Raw genomic sequence first — 12542 nt, forward strand, 5'->3', positions numbered from 1 at the left:
AACGATTGGCCAATAACCCGTCTACCAGGCTGAGTAGTATATATCCCAATGAGCCCATCTTCAATTAGTGGCCTATAAAAGGGTAGCTGGGGAGTATCAGAGTAATACAGCATATTGGGAGATATGGAGCTCACCGCTGTGTAGTTCACCTTACAGTGAAACATAAGAAACATTCACAAGAGGAAGGTATGACTGCAGAGGCTCATGGCATTGTGTTCACAAATGGTAAGATGATGCTGATTTGTTTTGGACATAGATCACAGGGCATGATTCAATTGAACATACTATCAAAGCATAACTGAAATTGTTCTTGCATATCAAATGTGTTTCTACACAGAATATAGCTGTTGTTTTGCCTTACACAAAGATAATGCATCATTAGGTTCAAAAATGAAAAAAAAATGGAAAAAACAGCACACTAGTTATTTACACTTCATTCTATTGAAACTTTATTTTGTCTTTCACAGGAGAGGAGCAAAATATATGCCACACCCAACCACCATGTCCCTATTGTACAGACCTATTTAGATCTGTCTAAAGACATGAGCTTTGACTGCCGCCTGTCTAGGGAATCTATTGTTGCACTGCACTGATGGCCCTTCTCAAGAGGGAGAAGACCCATGGCTGGGGGCAATGTATGGAGGTCCTCCTGGTGGTCTACTGGCTGGCACATGGGACTGTCTTATAGCATTGTCTCCCGGGTCTTCGATGTGCTAAAGACAACCGTGTTTGATAATGTCCATCCGATGTGTGATGCAATCCTGGCTCTCCTAAGCATAGCTGTCCATTTCCCCACACTGACACAGTGTGCTGAAGTTGGCCATGGCTTCCAACAACTTGCTAACAGCCCAGCCTTCAGTCACTGTGTGGGAGCCATTGATGGATGCCACATCCGCATTAAAGATCCCCATAGTCCACACACAGAAGATTACTTCAACAGGAAAATGTTCCACTCTGTCCAGCTTCAGGCAATCTGTGACATCACTGGTAAATATCTGGACATATTTGTTGGTTACCCTGGTTCAGTCCATGACACCAAGGTGATAAGAAATAGTCCAGTGTTTGTCAGGGGCTCTTACCCACCTGCTGGGTACTTCATCGTGAGGGATGGTGGGTACCCATGTCTGACTGCACTAATCACCCTCATTACTCCATACCATGAACCGGTGAGAGGAAGAGTGCAGGCGCGCTTCAACACTTACCATTCAAGGGCCTGGGCCATTATAGAGAGGGCCTTTGGCATGATGAAGGCACGGTGGCGAAGGATGTTCTTCAAAGCCCTGGAAGTGGATCACACCTTTGCTCCAAAGGTCATGGCAGTGTGTGCAGTGCTCCATACATCTGCATCACTGCTGGGGACATCCTGGAGCCGGCTGAAGGATCCTGTGCAAAGGGATGAATGTGGAGGTCAGCACTACAAGGACAGACTGGCAGCACAAGTGCCAGTCCCTAACCAGCGTCCCTCACCTCTGCAAGAACATGACTATTTCATTTTGTGAATAAGTGGCTTTTTTGTTAAATTTTGTTTTCAGTCAATAATACAAGAACTTGTCTTCAACATTTTGATTTGCACATAAATAAATCAAGAACTAAGAACCCTAACCCTAACCCTAACCTTTTCTTTCACACAGTATTTGTCATATTTATTACAGTGGATCTTTCTGTGAGAGATGCAAAGACCATGGGGTGGAGAGCAACAGTATGGCAACCAAGGAAGACAACAGAACTATATCCAGTCAAGGATTATTTATTGCCAGGATAATACAATAAATTAAAAACTAGACTAAAAAAAAAACTATAAATACACTACTAAAACTAATACTGAAATAAAATATATACTAAATCTACAAATTACTAAAGTGTAGATTAAACTATAACATAGTGAAACTAAAAATACTAAAACTATAAAATGCCAAATCTAAAGAAATACTAAAACTATAAAATGCTAAAACTAAGAAATACTAAAACTATAAAATTAAAATGCATTCCAAGAAGCCCAACCCAGGTAAGAGTCCTTAATGCTGTTGCACACAGTCCAATTTGAGGAAGAGGAATAGTCCAGAGCGGCAGGCCCTGGCAAGCCTGTCGGTGACTGACCCTGTTGCTCCGGAGGTGGAGGAGATGCAAGCCCTTTCCTCATGGTGGCGGCTCATCAGCAGTCCACTCTGTCTTCTTGAAGCCGCCGTCACCCCACACGGGCCGCTGGCCAACGCTGCTCACTAAAAACACAAGGACAAAATTGGTAGTAACTCGCCCTCACGAACACAACACTGCACTGAGCCCAAGCGTACTCTTTTTTTTGCACTCACGATTTCGGGCAGAGTTAGAACTCTGCCCATCGTATATCGCGCTGTAGTATGCTGTCTCTGCTCTGGTTCTGCTCTGGCTCTCTCTGGCACTGCTCTGGTTCTCTCTGGCACTGCTCTCGCTCTCCCTGGCTTTTGATTCCTTCCTGTAATTCTCCTCTCCTGCGCGCTGCCATGTTGGTTTTCCCCGGCCTTTATTTATGTCCCGAATGTTAAGTCCCTCCTCCTGGTGCGTTGTTGGCTGGTTTGGGCAGCAGTCTCTTCTCCCATTGGGTTATTTCAGTCTATCAAATACAAAGGCTCAAGCAGGTGTAAAAGTTTCGCAATCAGTGGCAGGGAGTAAATAGTCTCAACACGGCAGAATTCAAACTAAAAGCATGCAAACAACAAATATAAAAGCAAGCACAATAATAATAGCAATTCTAAACACAATCTAAAATCATGCAAAATAAAAGCACGGCAAAAAATAAAAAATATAAAATAAGGAATCAAATAAAACGAAATCTTATTCTAAATAATAAAATAATAAATGTAGTGGTGAGAGCAGTGGTCAGGGACAGCTCGCTAGGAGTGTGCTCGTATACAAATACATTATTCGGCAAAGCACAAATGGTGTTTTTTTTTGTTTGTTTTGTTTTTACGAATATTTGTTTCATACAAATATTTGGAAAATTATTTGTTTTCAGGAAGAGAAAAAAACAATGTCAAATACCAGCACGCAGGTTGGTTACATCTCTATCTCAGTCTCTCCTCTGCTCCGGTGTTACGTCAATCAGCAGGTCTCAAGAAGAGGAATCACATCCACCCACTACATAACGCACATTTCCTAATTTGGACATCACTCCCGGAGTTGGGGGTTTTCCCCAGAGATAAAGCTGAGCTACTGACACACGTGAAGTGCTCCCAAGGGACTCTCCATAACCTGTTGTTCCCCTTCTCCTTTCCACAAAGTTAGGTTGTAAAAAAAAGGCAATAAATGAAAAGTGCAAAGCAAGACTCACCTTTGAAGTTCTTCCCTACATGTTACATGCTGTGCTGTCTCTGTGTTATGGGTGTATAAATAGGTAAAGATCTATCTGCAATGAGGCGATGAATAAAGTTTTAGCTCAGTAGTCATTATTCTATATATTAGTATCATATATTATTTGAATACAAATACAAATAATTTTGCCACCTCAACAAATATAGATACAAATACTAATACTGGGCTCTCTGCACATCCCTGGTGCAGAGCAGCCAGATAGAAAAAGCAGACGTGAAGCGGAGAGAGTGTTTAGGGAACAAATGTGTCCTTTAAAGTTTTAAAGTGACGTATCGACAGAATGGCAGCCTGCTTCTTTGGTCCCTTCCGTACTGTAAAATGGATGATGTCTATGGAATATTATACTTTTCATAAATGTGTATTTAAAGGCAGAGGTTTACTTGTCATCTTAACCTTGTGAACTTTTACATTGAAGTTTGTACCTTGTATAGAAAACTTTTCAATTTAGTCAATAGACTCAGACAGAAATTAAACCAAAATAATTCAGGGATGAGGGTCAACTTCCACAGTCCACAGTCTTGGAGTCCACAGTTATCTTGCTATCAGCAGTATGCCAATGTCATGCATTCTTATCTCTACTTTCTTCCTCTGGCATCGGCATTCTGATGGGCTCATATTAGATAAGACCCACCCTCTTGATGTGTGCCAACTGAACAACATGATAAATGATTAACTGTAACCATGAGAACAGCATGAATGCTTTGCAAAAGAACACCACAACTGACCTTGTGTTGCACTTTCAACCACTACCTAAGATTTTGTATGTTTATGGCTAATAAGTGGCTAATTTTATGTGCATGTTGTCATCTGTGTTATGCAGGGGGAAGAAAAAAACATTATTTTCCTGATACCAAACTGTTTTGTGTTTGGAGTGGTTAATATGAGCAAAAGCTTTTATGTAATTAATATGTCACTTGCTGCTCATCCTTTGGTCATGTTATTACCTTGACTAATGTTCTCATCGAGGAACAGAAAAAAATGGTATATGGCATGTTTTCAATTTAGATTAGGAGGTTGCTCAGAGATTCATATATGAGTATATCAATATGCCTTTTTGTCGGTCACAAAAATCCTCTTTGATCCCTCTGTCGTTAAACCATAAAGCAAAGTCCAAAGAGGAAGAATACGTTAAATGGACACCTATAAAACCCTGATCAGATGATGACATGATTTTCCCTCCTGCCTCCATCCAGATCTTCTTAGCAAAGCTTATGTTTTTCTCCCCCCCCCCCCCCCCCCCTCTCTCTCTCTCTCTCTCTCTTTCTCTCTCTCTCTCTCACCCTCCCCCAGACACACACACTAGTCCGCTCACAAAAGGCTTGCTTCCTTTGTATAATAAAAGTTGTCTGTTTCAGTATCGTTCTCATATTGATGCAACCGCAGGCATTCAAAATTCATCATGGGCTTATTTGCTGCTGCAGGTTACACAGGCAGACAGGTAAAACAACACATTTGAATGTATCTGTGCGTGTTTGTTTGTGTGTGTGTGTGTGTGTGTGTGTGTGTGTGTACAAAACATGTGTTTTACATATTAAAACAAACTGCAGATGACATATCCAGATACTTTCTCCCCGGAACACGAAGTGCACCTGCTGCAACTAATCGGTGCAGCGGCGCAGAGAGCGATAGTTGCACGTATCTCGGCCAATAATTCTGTTGTTTTTGCTATTTTTCTATAGATACACAAAGCTTAAACAGAGGGGGCAAAAAATGTGAACTCACAAACCTTTTGTCTCAGCTATGATTCGATTTTCCAATTCCGTGTTCACATTTATCGACCTGACAGGGAATGTGTATAGTCAGATAGTCTTGGACTGTTTAGTGCTTGTTGATACTTGACAGACATCCATTCATCATCCTGTTAGAATCAGTATATCTTTATTTTCCAAGTACATTTTATGTACCAGGAATTTATACTCTGCATCCTATCCTTACCCATCATATCATATTGTCAGGTAACACTTTATATTGTTATACCGTAGGCCTATATCCATCCTAACTATTTAAGAGCAGTGGGCAGCCACAGGCTATGCGGCGTGAGCTCACTGAACATACTCAAGTGCCCCACAATGTATTGCGGCCCTTCAAAATGCGCAATGGAGGACACGAGCGAAGCTAAACGCTGTTGTAATATTACGCCGTGTTAATATGTCACTTTATTAAGTTTTATATTTTTTCAGGCGAGAAAGTAACCATGTAGATTCCCATTATGTGGTCAGTTTATCCAAATAACGCCTGTTTGTAAATCTGCTCCGACGTTTTCGGAGATGTGAGGAGCCGCTGGTCGGGTGAGACCAGCCGGTCATCTCAGCTGCCAGCAGCCCGGCTCCTGAGATGATCGGCCGGTTAACGTCCGTCGTTATCCTGGGGAGGAGATGATCTGATGAACAGATCTTTGCAGCTCTTTGGTGATTTACCACTGGCTCTAATGTCTCCGAAGCATTTTGATATATGATATAATTCATTTTGGAAGATTAATGTTGGTCTCACAGATGAAATCTAACAATTAAAGCTACCACGTTAGTTTCTCTGAATGCAAAGTGAAGCTTCATGTTTTTGACATGTTTTTCAACAGCGCTGCCTCTGCGGTTCGATATGTACAGACATCACCTCATTTCAATAAATATAAATTGATTAAAATGAACAGATCGTTCTGTTTTATTAAAAGTTTGGGTTATTATTATAGCTACATTAGAGACTGAATGCCATAATTTAATGCATCTCTCTGTCAATTAGGTTATTTTATTGTGAAAAAAGTGTCAGTGGAGCTTAGAATTAAGATTATTTTGTCACAGTGTGTTGAGGACTCGGGAGTACAAATTTCCGAGGACGGGAGGACGCTTATTAAAATAAAACGGAATCTGCATCTGTATTGAACTGTAAATGAATGTTGGTGAACGTGGGTGATTCTTACCATATCTGATATCCACTGCTGCTTTATACTGTTATAGAAACTTCTCCTTCCGTTTATTAAATCTCCCCAGCATCTGAAGGCAGCAGGACTGATATATGCGCCAGAGCGCAGTGCCATTACGCACGGTCGTTCACTGTGTTTACCTTCATTAAATCGGCTGAAAACGATACCAGGATGCTACAGTATAACCACATACACATCTACTTACACTTGACTGGTCGGTTGTAACTCGATATTCTTCCTTTTTATGCATGACACGTTGGGTTAGCAGAGCTCATCACAGCCTCTTTTCCAACTTTCTTTTTAGCAAAAGTAGAGTCTCATGTTTTATTCTTGAGACATCTTGCTGTGCAAACGCTATTGTATTAATCCCAAATGTATGATAATATGCAATGTAATTATATAATAATAATAATAATAATAATAATAATAATAATAATAATAATAATAATAATTTTAAGGCTTTTCCCATAAATGTATGGGGTATACATTATATAAACATTATTTGACAGTAATTAAAATCAACTCTCCAGTATATTTACAGGTTTTCCCATAAATGTATGGGGTATACATTATATAAACATTATTTGACAGTAATTAAAATCAACTCTCCAGTATATTTACAGGTTTCCCCATAAATGTATGGGGTATACATTATATAAACACTTTTTGACAGTTATTAAAATCAACTCTCCAATATATTTATAGGCTTTTCCCATTAATGCATTAGGTTTAGTTTCTATAAACATTATTTGATAGTATTTAAAAGCAACTATCCAATATCTCTACATACATTTCCCCATTCATTTATGAGGTTAACTTTATATAAACATTATTTGACAGTAATTACAAGCAGCTCTCCAATATATTTCCAGGCTTTTCCCATAAATGTATGGAGTTTACTTCATATGAACATTATTTTACAGTAATTGCAAGCAACTCCCCAATATATCTACAGACATTTCACATTGATGTATGGGGTACTGAATGTACAAAAACCTTCTGGTTTTTGTACATTCAGTACCATTATATCAACTTCTTTTACACTGAATCATTATAAACATTTTCCACTGCCATTTCACAATCCATTCAATGCAGATCCCCATTTGAGGTGTATGAGGTTTCAAGATGTTTAATAATGTGTCATAAAATTACCTTTCACTACTTGCTTTACAAAGTAATTCACTATTTTTTTTACAGTGTTATCCTTAAAGTTTCAGAATTAATGAACCAATAAACAGCCATATTGAATTATAATGTGGGTCTGAAGCTGATCAACCCAATAAGAGCTCAAACAGAATACTTTACTAGAATTTTTTTTTTCTCATTCAGATTATTTCAACAGACATCAATGGAAGCAAAAACAGTTTTGTACATTTTATCAGTACAATGTCTTACATGTTGCATTATGGCAAAAGGGAAACTACGGCCAATTTAGAAATTCTACATATTATTCCCATGCTCTAAGATGGTTCAAAACGTTAGTGAACATGAACAAATCTTTCCCAAATCCAAAAATTATTTTGCTAAAATTCAAATTTGTGATGTCATCTGATAATGTCTGGAGCTTTTCCAAAAACAATGAATTGAGAAAGATGTTATAGATGACACTCAGAACACCCAGGGTATACGTTGGGCTGATGGGCAATGCCATCGTCCATTACCAATGGCTGACGGTAATCAACCACATTGTCTGTCCATCTTTTGCGTGGATTAAATTACTCTTATTGGCTTTTTACTCACAGAGCTTTTATTGCACTTACAGTAATGCAATGACTGTAGTTGTCATCAACTCAAGTACTTCACGTGGTTCACTGTCTCTCCTCTGCTCCACTCAGAGGACACACACTCACACATGCAAGGATCACTCAGTGCCACCTGTGGTGAAACAGACGAGAGGAGAGAAACTTAGCGCAACCATAAATGACAGCAAAATGCAGTAATTTATCCCACCCGATATCATTGTCCATTACGATGTTTCACTGTGGACATCTTCATATGCCAATTCTGTAGACATCTCCCAACCCTAGTATACAGGTACATTTTCTTTTTCAGATATGAAAGGTCACTATAGAATAAAGCTTACTTGGGTATTTAAATATTACTACAAAATTAGTTTCACATTCATTGTCTATGAAGCAGCCCCAGACTTTATTGCAGATGGCATCAGAAATTTGAGTCTCACATCTCTGGTTTGTGGCTTTGGGAGGAATTAGTTCACGTTCACAAATATCAGAAATTTGAGTTACACATGTGCAAGTCACAAGCAAGTCTCAAGTCTTAACCTTAAAGGCTCAAGCAAGTCCTAAGTCACTGTGTTTAGACTCAAGTAAGCCAAGTCAAGTCACTGCTAAACGTCAAGCAAGACAAGTCAATTAAGTCACAAATCAAGTCACCATGAAAGAAGGGCTTAAAACACGAGAGAAAGGGGTACAATGGCAATCCATGTCATGAGAAAACGGCAACACGAAACAGTATTCCATCTGATGATTACTTTTTTCTGCTGTGGATTGTGTACATCCATTCATTTAGAACACTGAAATTGTTAAAACGTCAAGCATCATCAAGGAAAAATACCATCTTGTTTGCCTAATCTTGAAGGATTGTCACACAGTTGACTAGAGAGAAGGAGAGACCATTCTGCTGTGGTTGAGTTACATTGACTTTGAACTAGTGAGGGACCTCTAACAGAATAATGAAGCTCTGTCATGAAAAGCTGTCAATTCATAAGCTTTCTTGTCTAAATCAGAAACGGTCTGGTAATATTAAGCTCAACTCAAGCTCAGTGCAGGTATGGGAAAATACTTTCAACAAGCTTTCAGCTCAATCCTGTTTTGCATCGTTTTCTAAGTCCTGATAGACACTGTCTTTAAAGCCTGAGTTGCACACACTACACTAGAAGTTACCCTGTCATGTCTCAAAACGTTAACTGTTCATGCTCAATATCTACAATAATGCAAATAGGCGATTCAGCTAAATAAAAACTGTCAAGTCTTTTTGAGTCATCTGCCTCAAGTCAAAGTCAAGTCGAGTCTTATCAGTGTTAGTAAAGCAAGTCGCAAGTCCTCAAATTTGCGACTTGTGTTAAGTCATGCGACTTAGACTTAGGCAGATTGAAAGTCACCCACTTCCTTTCAGAATTCCAATGATGGCTGTGACCTCTGCAATGAGCCTCAGCAAGCCTTGTCCTGAGAATACAAAAATAGAAAATATGTATCACGCTCTTAGAAGTGCCTGCACACCAACAGGTGGCAACGTTGCTGCCTGTATTTTTTTCAATGTACACACAATGTCAAATTTGCCTCCTACCCTCGCAGCAGTGGCAGAGGGGACCCATGAGGATGCAGCTCTAAAGGAGTGCTGTTTGCCGCTTGAACAGAATTTGAGCATGATCAAACATAGCCTCTTTTAGTGCAGGGACATTAAGGGTTTAAAAAGGTCTGAAATTAAGGTTGGGGCCAGATCAAGCTGTGCTTTAAATGTGATCAACAAAATCGTAAAACCATTTGTAAAACTGACTGGTATCCTGTGTTTGGATGCTTAATTTAGAGTGATGTAGTGGTCTCTAAATTTGGAACCAGTTAAAACTCTGGTGCAGTATTTTGCACAAGCTTTAGGCAAGAGAGTCAGTTTTTGACTTGCAATACAGTGATTGAATTATGCAGGATATACAGTTTAAAATTAAAAAAACAACAAATATACACATTATATATAAAATAACATGATTAATCCTTATCATCAATACAGTGAAAATTCTCAAAATTACCCATCATCTAGCCTATCAGTAGAAACTGAAATCTTGGTGCAGATTGCCAACATTTGTTTAACATAATTATTTATAGATTTCTTTATTGTGAATATGTAGTTGATTTACATAGCAGTCAAAGTATGTACATCCATGCTTCACTGACACGCAGGGTTGGGAGAAAACAGACTTGAAGCTTAAAAAGAAGAGAGCAGCAGAATAGCAGGTTTATGTCCTGTGCAGCATACGCACTAGGGCTGTCACTTTTTCCCAAAATAAAGTTCGAATTAATTCACAGTGCTATGGAATTCATTCAAATTATACAGAACATTAGTATTATGTAATTTATATGAAAAAAATAGGAAGTTAGGCGAGGTTGTGTAGCTGCTGGTGCTCTGATTTTTAGCCTCGCTTGGGTGAGAAGCTAACAGGTGACTCCATTCGTTGTTGTGGTAACGTAATTGTTAAGTAGTTGCTTCATACAAAGTCGGCAAACAGCCTTATCTTTATCGATAATTTTACCATTGATAGAGTAAAATCCAAAATGCTTACACACAGCGCTTCTTAGGCGCGTTAGTGTTGACATGATCTGAGTTTCCTCCAGTTTTCATCGCACTCTCTCTACCTAGCCCTATGTCATGCAATAGTTCCAGCGTGACAGTGCAGTTTAGCCACTGATCTATATAATGAGTGAGCTAGTGCACACACCTGGTAAACAGATAGTTATGCATAGGTCATGCCGTGTAGCACCCAGAAGCAGTTCCTTAACTAACGTCACACTATACATATCACCACCACACTGTAAGTCTTACTGCATTGTGTTTCTTTTTTAAATGCTATATTGCTGTTACTGTGCTGCTATATTGCTATTTGATTGTTATTATTGCTAGTTGTTGCTGCTGCAAAGTCGAGAAACACACACACCAACACTAACTTAGCTGGTAGGCAGCAGGTTACTAGTAATGCATTTACTAGCAGTAAATGGGAGCAGCTGGGCGGTCTAATGTTTCTTTAATTAATAGTATTTGTAACTTATCAAGCTAACTGACTAAACTTATTAACACTAGCATACTAGCTTACACTCAAAGTCTTTCTCAGGTCACAACTTCCCACAGTCTTTTATTTAATGTTTACAGGACAGAATATGAGCTTAAATATGTAAATGGTCAACTGACAAATCTAACTTACTTAACGTTACCATGACTGATGTGAGATTCTGATTCAAGGCTAACCTTAATAGGTTCATTGGGACTGGCATAACATTATGTTATCTGACGCCACACAGACTTGCTTAGTGCATACAAAAAGCAAATGCAAATGTTAGCACTGCTGACTCCACATACATTTTAAAATTCTGACAATTATGCAACATCAATGCTTTAGTTATGTCAAGTTGTAATTAACTTAGCATTGCTATCTTACTTTCCTTTTCTGCTGCCTTTGGGGTTAGCTCAACTCATGACGAGTTCAGTTCATATCTCTCTTTGTATGAAACTTCACATGAAGAATGACACAATGATTAAGTTACTTTACCTTTAGTGAAAGCTGAATGTGAATCATCATCCTCAAATCAACAGGCTTGGCAAATGACTTGCGTGACTTTATCTAGAGAAATTTTCTCTCTGTAGTCTCTGCGCTTCAGACAGATGTCAACAAAGTGTGTGGAGATTCAAACAATTGAATGTTGTGCAGTCATTGGATGAATCACACCGGGAGGACCCGCCCCCAGAACTCAAACAATATCATTGGTCGAGATAATCTCCCCGCAGCGTCATTCATCCAATGATTGTACAACATTGATTTGAATCTGCGCGCACTTTCTTGATCTGTCTGAAGCACAGAGACTATAGAGACATTTTCTATGTTTAAATTTATAACTATTTTAAGGTCTTACATCCATGTCTTACATCACTTCACCCCCATATTACCCACATCATCAAAGCTTAAGCCTTGCTTGAACTGTTGAGTCATAGCATCAAATCCGAGGCTTTCATACATCTATCACCTATTGCTAAAAAAACACAAAAAACATTTGTAAACCATTGTAAAGCTTTACTCATATTGGGGTCCCTCTTTATTCACCTTATATTGTCTCTGCCTTTTGCTCTTTGTTCCCTTCGACCTGTAGAAATGTTGGAGTGACCTAATGATTTGAGGGAGCAGTAGGACTGCAATTACAGCTTTGTATTTTGTTGAACATAGACTGACTGTTTGGGTCTTAATATTTAGAGAAGAAAAATTAGATCTACAAATGATTGCACCTTCACAAGGAAAAAACTCATGGATGGTACATATGCAATTTCAAGTTGTGGTCTAACATAATGTATTGAGAGACAGCTTCCAACATTTTTAAAGTGGATTTACAGCCTTTATTATAGCTATTATAGATAAGAGACCAATAGGTTTATACAAAAATGTATGTATGCGAATATGAAGACCAATCATGTGCAAAACCTCCATAGAACATAGAAATGCATATACATCAATAATACACATATTCATAAAAAACACCAGAGTTCACACAATGCTCATTAA

The 12542-nt window shown here is 38.8% G+C and overlaps 1 long non-coding RNA gene across 1 annotated transcript; it reads right to left on the reverse strand.

The window, feature by feature from the left end:
* Nucleotides 1-1911: 1911 nt before the first annotated feature.
* On the reverse strand, nt 1912-11637 carry LOC121884926. Its single transcript, XR_006092426.1, has 5 exons — nt 11541-11637; nt 9391-9450; nt 8026-8140; nt 2310-2590; nt 1912-2219 (listed from the first exon to the last, which is right to left on the reverse strand). It is a non-coding gene; the product is annotated as an uncharacterized LOC121884926 (long non-coding RNA).
* Between the last annotated feature and the right edge of the window lie 905 nt (nt 11638-12542).

The sequence above is a fragment of the Thunnus maccoyii genome, chromosome 18 (assembly GCF_910596095.1).
Source record: "Thunnus maccoyii chromosome 18, fThuMac1.1, whole genome shotgun sequence".
In the NCBI taxonomy this organism is placed as follows: domain Eukaryota; kingdom Metazoa; phylum Chordata; class Actinopteri; order Scombriformes; family Scombridae; genus Thunnus; species Thunnus maccoyii.